The sequence below is a fragment of the Macaca fascicularis genome, chromosome 1 (genome assembly GCF_037993035.2).
Source record: "Macaca fascicularis isolate 582-1 chromosome 1, T2T-MFA8v1.1".
Taxonomy (NCBI): domain Eukaryota; kingdom Metazoa; phylum Chordata; class Mammalia; order Primates; family Cercopithecidae; genus Macaca; species Macaca fascicularis.
The window spans coordinates 211171204-211178925 of record NC_088375.1 but is presented as its reverse complement, the minus strand read 5'-3'; positions in this window follow the sequence as shown (position 1 = coordinate 211178925).

Here is a 7722-nt window from a genome sequence, read left to right as displayed (position 1 = left end):
TGACAGAGTGAGACTCCATCTCAAAAAACAAAACAAAACAAAACAAAAAACACATATAATATTTACACACTATATGTAAAATTGCAACTTCAGTTTCATGAAACCAGTAATTCTTACTATATGGGATACACTCTGATATTTTCCTTTTTATTTTATTCAGTTCTAATTAATTCTGTTTTATTTAAGTATGTCATTTGTAGCCAAAGAAATCATTTTTATTACTCACCAATGGATCACAAGCTGAAAATACTTATTAGAGGGCCTCTTCTGTAGGTCTGGAATTCTAATCTGCCCACATATTTCCACCTCTGCACCTTTGATCCTCTTAGCCTGCAGTGCCCTCTGCCTCCTGCTTATCAATTTGGTCTTGACTCCTTCTTCCAGGCCCAATGTAAGTCCTTTTTCCTCCAGGATATCTTCCCAGCTTGTCACAAGTCCCATTTCTCAGTCAGTTTTTGTTTTGTTTCCTTAAATTGCTGTATCTGTCAATTAGCCAGCAGGTATTTATTTGTCTGTTTATGTGTCTAGAACTGTGCTTGGAGGAGGAGTCAAAAAGTCCTAAGATGCGTTCCAGGGCCCAGGTGCTGAGTTGGAGTGACCAGCAGGACACAGAGGACAGGGGATATGAGAAGGTAGCCCATTAGGGGGTGCAACCTCCTGGAGGAAGAGGGACACGGAAGAACCTGTCTTCCACTTCCCACTCCCATCCTTGCAAGGGTTCAGAGACGTGGAGGGAGGGCAAAGACAGTTAGCGCTAAGGACAAAACAGAGCGCGAAGGGGCTGGGGGCGGCAGGAGGAGCTGTTTTGTGGACAAAGAGAAGTCAGAGTCCAGGGCCCCAACACAGGGGTTAAAACAAATGGGTCAGAAGGAGGCGCTTCATGCCGCTGGACCAGCTGGGTCACCGGAGACAGCAACTGCAGCAAAGTCTGCAGCTGCAGTTTCCACTCTGAGCAGATGCCAAAGCATCCAACTGGCTGGGCACTCCCAACTCCAGCTGGCTGGAGAAGCTGTGGATAGGTTTGAACTTCCAGGAAAAGTTGACTGAATGACTTCATGGTTTTACATCACAGGCTGAACAGTGACAACGATTCCTTGATCAAACTCTACTCAGGCCTTGAACTTTTCTTTTTTCTTTTTCTTTTTCTTTTCTTTCTTTCTTTCTTTCTTTTTTTTTTTTTTTGAGACGGAGTTTTGCTCTTGTTTCCCAGGCTGGAGTGCAATGGCACGATCTTGGCTCACACAACCTCCACCTCCCGGGTTCAAGTGATTCACTTTCCTGAGCCTCCCGAGTAGCTGGGATTACAGGCATGTGCCACCACACCTGGCTAATTTTGTATTTTTCATAGAGATGGGGTTTCTCCATGTTGGTCAGGCTGGTCTCGAACTCCTGACCTCAGGAGATCCTCCCGCTTCGGCCTCCCAAAGTGCTGGGATTACAGGCAAGAGCCGCCACGCCGGGCCTAGCCTTGAACTTTTCAACAAGACCTTGACTTCTGTGTTCATCTCTGCATTGGTCAATGTTACTAAGAATCCTGTGAAGTTGATTTAGCTAGAATCTCCTGTCCTCCATGTCTGATCACCCTCAATATCTGATAGGCTCCTTCATCCTCCACCACCTCCCAGGTGACATCTGATCGTCCTGACTTGCCTTCAGCCAGGATGTTAGGTTGGCCTAGCCAGGAGCCCCCCTCCCCTTACTTCTGATGTATCCTCTTAGTAATTTTTCATCCAGTGATCCCCATGCTGCTCCTTGGCTTTAAATTTCCACTTGCTGATTCTGTTTGTGGAGTTGGGTCCAATCTGTCTCCCCCACTGCAAAACCCCATTGAAGTGGTCTTTATACCTGTCATGATGCCCCCCTTGAATAAACGCTTCCTTACCATCTTGAATGAGTGTCACTAATAATTTTGTCTTTAACAATAGCTTGCAGGACCCATAAAAGGGTATAGCCAAGAGTCAACAACCGGGGGTTCGGGAGATCCTTGGATGGATGAGGAAGCAATGGTGGAGGAAAGACCGGATCAGAGACCAAGTTCTAGTTCTGGCACTGCCTCATTCTGCCATGTGGCCTTGAACAAGTGTGAGCCTCAGATTCTTCTCCTACAAAAGCAGAGGATGGGAGAGATCATCCTGCTCTGACTTTCGTGTGGGAATGAATTAGACATAACTCCTGCCCTCAACCTGTTTATAGTCCAGTTGGGAAGGTGAAGGAAGCATTGGCTGAACTGGGTCATAACACTTAGCCCCAAGTGGCTGGTTCTGGTGTATAGTCAATACTGAGTGTAATGTTTACTGAATAAATGAAAGGAATATGCTAATACACCTCCTCACTGAACCCTGACTGTATACCAGACACAAAGTTAAACTTTTCACAAATATTTTCTCATTTAACCCTCACAACACTTAGCAGTAAGGATTATATATCTATATTGTGTTACACGTTCAAATATAACATAATATTCACCAGGAAGTAAGAGGAGCTCTAGGTGTTTTGGGTAAGACCAAGTTCACCATCCTTTGTACCCCGGACTCTAATCTTCATATGGTCCTACAGGCCAGGAGGTAAATCTTCTCCCACCTCACTGCAGAATTCCTGTTCTCGGACTCATTTTATTTTTAAAAATTTTATTTATTTATTTATTTATTTATTTATTTATTTATTTATTTATTTCAGACGTAGTCTCACTCTGTCACCCAGGCTGGAGTGCAGTGGCACTATTGTGGCTCACTGCAGCCTCCGTCTCCTGGGTTCAAATGATTTTCCTGCCTCAGCCTCCTGAGTAGCTGGGATTATAGGCTGGCATTACACCACACCCAACTAATTTTTGTATTTTTAGTAGAGACGGGGTTTTACCGTGTTGGCCAAGCTGGTCTTGAACTCCTGATCTCAGGTGATCCACTGGTCTTGGCCTCCCAAAGTGCTGGGATTACAGTGTGAGCCACTGCGCCTGGCCCCCTACTCATTTAATATTTCTCCAAAGCATTTATCATCACATGACATCTACTGTATGTTTCTTTTTCTTCCTTTTTTTTTTCTTTTTTTTTTTTTTGAGACAGAGTCTCACTTGTCCCCCAGGCTGGAGTGCAGTGGTGCGATCTCAGTTCACTGCAAGCTCTGCCTCCCAGGTTCACGCCTTTCTCCTGCCTCAGCCTCTGGAGTAACCGGGACTATAGGCACCAGCCGCCACGTCCAGCTAATTTTTTGCATTTTTAGTAGAGACTAATCCCTGAAGGACTCTATTCTAGGCACTGGGGGTATAGCAGGGATGAAAACAGACAAAATCCTTGCCCTTGTTGTGCTTGCTTCTTAGCATTGTCCCATATGAAAAGAGATGTAGTTTTGTAAGATTGGGATGCAAGGCCCATGTGCCGACATACCTGATACCTTATGTATCAATGGCAGACATAACTAACGGATCAAGAACCTTATTCCTGCCCAGCCCAGATTCTGCTCATGATCTTTCTCAACTCAGCACTCCAGGCTGACACTCAGCTGACTGGAGTTGGCACCAAAATAACCCCTGTTGGTCATGTGTGAATAGGTGTTGTCTCTTCAATAAGGGCATGAATCCCAACCCTGCACTGTGCAGTCAGAACCTCTGGGACCACAAGTGGAAGTTCCATAGCTGGAACAGGACTTGGGGTTCCTTCCCACTGGCCCCAGACAATGTTTGCCTTGTTCCTTTCCCCAGCCCCTCTGACCTGTCCTGGGGGCACAAAGAGCACGGAGCTTAGCCAAGGTACAGACTCAAAAGCCTTGAATGCAGCCTGGTTATGGTGATCCTGGGAGGGCAAGCTGGTTAAGGAATGGGCATAGGCTCTGGAATGGGTAGTTATGGGTTCGAATCATGGGTTCTCCACTCATTCACATGAATTTGGGCAAGTCACTGCACCATTCTGAACCTTAGCTTCCTCACGTGTTAAATATGGGGATGATGCATTTACTTCAAAGGGTTGACCTGAAGATTAGGTGAAATCATCTATATAAGGGACCTGCCTTAGTGTTTGGAGAGCAATAGGCACTCAACAAATGTTGCACGAGTGAACAAATGAGCACCTGAGGAACTGCATTAATTAGTGTTCTGGCAGGAAAGGTAGACACAAAAGCACACCTGGCGGGTTGTATTTTCCAAAGATAACCTGAGAAGACTTTTGAGATCATTTCAACCACAGAGTATGTCAGAGTGATAATTTTTTTTTAAAGACAGAGTCTTGCTGTGTTTCCCAGGCTGGAGTGCAGTGGTTATGCACAGGCATAATCATAGTGCACTGTAGCCTCAAATTCTTGGACTCAAGCGATTCTCCTGCCTCAGCCTCCCTAGCAGCTGGAACTACAGGGGCATGCCACCACGACTGGCCTATGTGACTTTCTAGGCTAGGAATGCTTGCTCTTGGAGCCCGCAGTTACTGTGTAAGCAGCCTGACCGCCCTGAGGCTGCCATGCTGTGAGGAAGCTCAAACTCATTCACATGGAGAGACCACAGGGAGAGCTCTGAGAGTAAATGAAGGCAGAGCTATGCCCATCCAGCTCCATCCACCATCCACCACCAGCAACCACAAGAGAGACCCCAAGTCACACCACACAGGCAATCCCTTTCTGAATTCCTGACCCTCTGAAACCTTGAAAGATGATGAAATGATTGTTGTTGCTTTAAGCCACTAAATTTTGGAGCAATTACTCTTCAGTAACAGAATTTGTACAGTGTGTTTGGGAACACAGAAGAGGGAGCAATCAAAAGTAATTGAACGTTCAGCCAGGTGCGGTGGCTCACACCTGTAATCCCAACAGGGAGACCAGGCAGGAGGATCACCTGAGGTCAGGAGTTTGAGACCAGCCTGGCCAACATGGCAAAACCATGTCTCTAGTAAAAATACAAAAATTAGCTGGGTGTGGGGTGGCATGCACCTATAATCCCAGCTACTTAGGAAGCTAAGGCTGGAGAATCACTTCAACCTGGGAGACAGAGGTTGCAGTGAGCCGAGATCACGCCATTGCACACCAACCTAGGTGACACAGTGAGACACCATCTCAAAAAAAGAAGAAAAAAAAAAAGGTGTTGAACATTCAATGTGAAGAAAGAAATTACACTAATACATTGAGTAGGATACCCAATAAATTGAGTTGCTGTTGAAAATAATCCTTAGATGAAGGCTTTCACATACAGCAGCTCAAAGACAGTCTCCATTCCATGTTATTTTAGGAAACCTCTCTGGATCCCCACTCCTCCCACTTCCTACTCTTCCTCCCCAGCCCCTGGGTCAGGTCCTGGACTCCCATAGCTTTCAGGCTGCTAAACAACAGAGCGAGCACTGGACTTGGCGCCGGAAGTCTTGGGCTCAAGCCCTGCCTCACTGCTTACTAGCTGAATAATTCTGGGCAAATATGTTGAACTAGTCATACCTCAAATATGTTGGACTAGTCACACCTAGTCACACCCCCATTTAGGAAATGGAGATGTCATAAATGCTAATTCATTGAATGCTTTGTATGACCTGACCATTAAACCCTTTAAATTGACCACTTCACTTAATCTGCAAAACCACCAAACGAGATAAGGAATATCATTACTATTATTATTATTATTTGAGGCAGGGTCTTGCTTTGTCACCCAGCCTGGAGTACAGTGGCACAATCATGGCTCACTGCAGCCTAGACCTCCTGGGCTCAAGTGATCCTCCCATCTCAGCCTCCAAGTAGCTGGGACTACAGACATGTGCCACCGTGCCCAGCTAATTTTTGTATTTTTTGTAGAGATGAGGTTTCGCCATGTTGCCCAGGCTGGTCTTGAACTCCTGGGCTCAAGTGATCCTCCCGACTTAGCCTCCCAAAGTGCTGGGATTATAGGCATGCGCCACTGTGCTGGGCCAACAGGAAATATTATCATTTTCCCAATGGGGAAACTGTTCCAGAGATGTTAAGTAACTTGCCCAGAGTTATGCATCGTCTGCACGGCAGAGCTGGGATTCAACACCGGGCTGCCTCGCTCCAGAGCTTGTGCTCTTGACACTGTGCTGTCCCCAACGGGGTGGGTGAAACTCTCAGGACAGCTTGTGAGAGTGTAGAAAAGGGCTTCTGGAAACGGTAGGAGTGCCATGTGCAAAGGGGAGGAAACTTTATTGTTATTATTATTATTATTATTATTTTTGAGACGGAGTCTTGCTCTGTCTCCCAGGCTGGAGTGCAGTGGCGCCATCTCGGCTCACTGCAACCACCTCCCGGGTTCACGCCATTCTCCTGCCTCAGCCTCCCAAGTAGCTGGGACTACAGGCACCCACCACCATGCCCAGCTAATTTTTTGTATTTTTAGTAGAGACGGGGTTTCACCACGTTAGCTAGGATGGCCTAGATCTCCTGACCCCGTGATCTGCCCTCCTTGGCCTCCCGAAGTGCTGGTATTACAGGCGTGAGCCACTGCACCCGGCCTATTACTACTTTTTTTTGAGATGGAGTTTCACTCTTGTTGCCCAGGCTGGAGTGCAATGGTGCAATCTCGGCTCACCGCAACCTCCGCCTCCCGGGTTCAAGTGATTCTCCTGCCTCAGCCTCCCAAGTGGCTGGAATTACAGGCATGTGCTACCACACCTGGCTAATTTTGTATTTTTAGTAGAGACGAGGTTTCTTCATGTTGGTCAGGCTGGTTTCGAACTCCTGACCTCAGGTGATCAGCCTGCCTCAGGCATGAGTCACCGCGCCCGGCCAAAAACTTTTTCTTTTTTTTTTTGAGACAGGTTCTCACTCTGGTTGTTGCCCAGGCTGGAGTGCAGTGGTGCAACCACAGCTCACTGCAGCCTAGACCTCCCAGGCTCAAGTGATGCTCCCACCTCATCCTCCCAAGTAGCTGGGACTACAGGTGTGAGCAACCATGCCCTGCTATTTATTTTTTTTTTTTTCCTGTAGAGACTGTGTTTGGCACATGTTTATGGTTACTTGCAACTCCCTGATAGCATCTGGCCTGTTCTGCCTTATAGCAGACATGGTTGCTCCTATTTCTGGGTCTTCCTGTTAAAGCTCCTTAAGGGCGAGCCCCACGTCTTATTCCTCTCTGCACGCTCACAGCATCCCATCCAGTGCCGAGGACTGAGTTGGGATTCAGAAAAAATATATATATATATATTTGAATGGAGTGGATTCCTCTATTAAGCTGAAGCACTAAGACAATTATACCTGCTCATAAAAACATAATGAGAACAAGAACCTTTAAGAACACATTCTAGGCCAGGCACAGTGGCTCATGCCCATAATCCCAGCACTTTGGGAGGCCGAGGCACGTGGATCACCTGAGGTCAGGAGTTCGAGACCAGCCTGGCCAACATGGTGAAACCCCGTCTCTACTAAAAATACAAAATATTAGCTGGGCCTGGTGGCGGATGCCTATAATCCCAGCTACTCAGGAGGCTGAGGCAGGGGAATCACTTGAACCCGGAAGGCAGAGGTTGCAGTGAGCTGAGGTCGCACCACTGCACTCCAGCCTAGGCAACAAGAGCGAAACTCTTGTCTCAAAAAACAGAAAAAAAAGAACACCTCTAAAAATTCTCAGCATTCCTGAAACATTTCTAATGCCAGCTTTCTATTCTGGGTTTTAAACCCAAACTAACATGTTCTTTCTTGAGAGTTTGCAGATGTGGTCACAAAAGGAGGGGGAAAAGAGGAGAAGAGAATCTCTATAACTCATTCAGACACTCCCTGACACGTTCCTCAGGGTGAGAAGGAGGCTTCCTC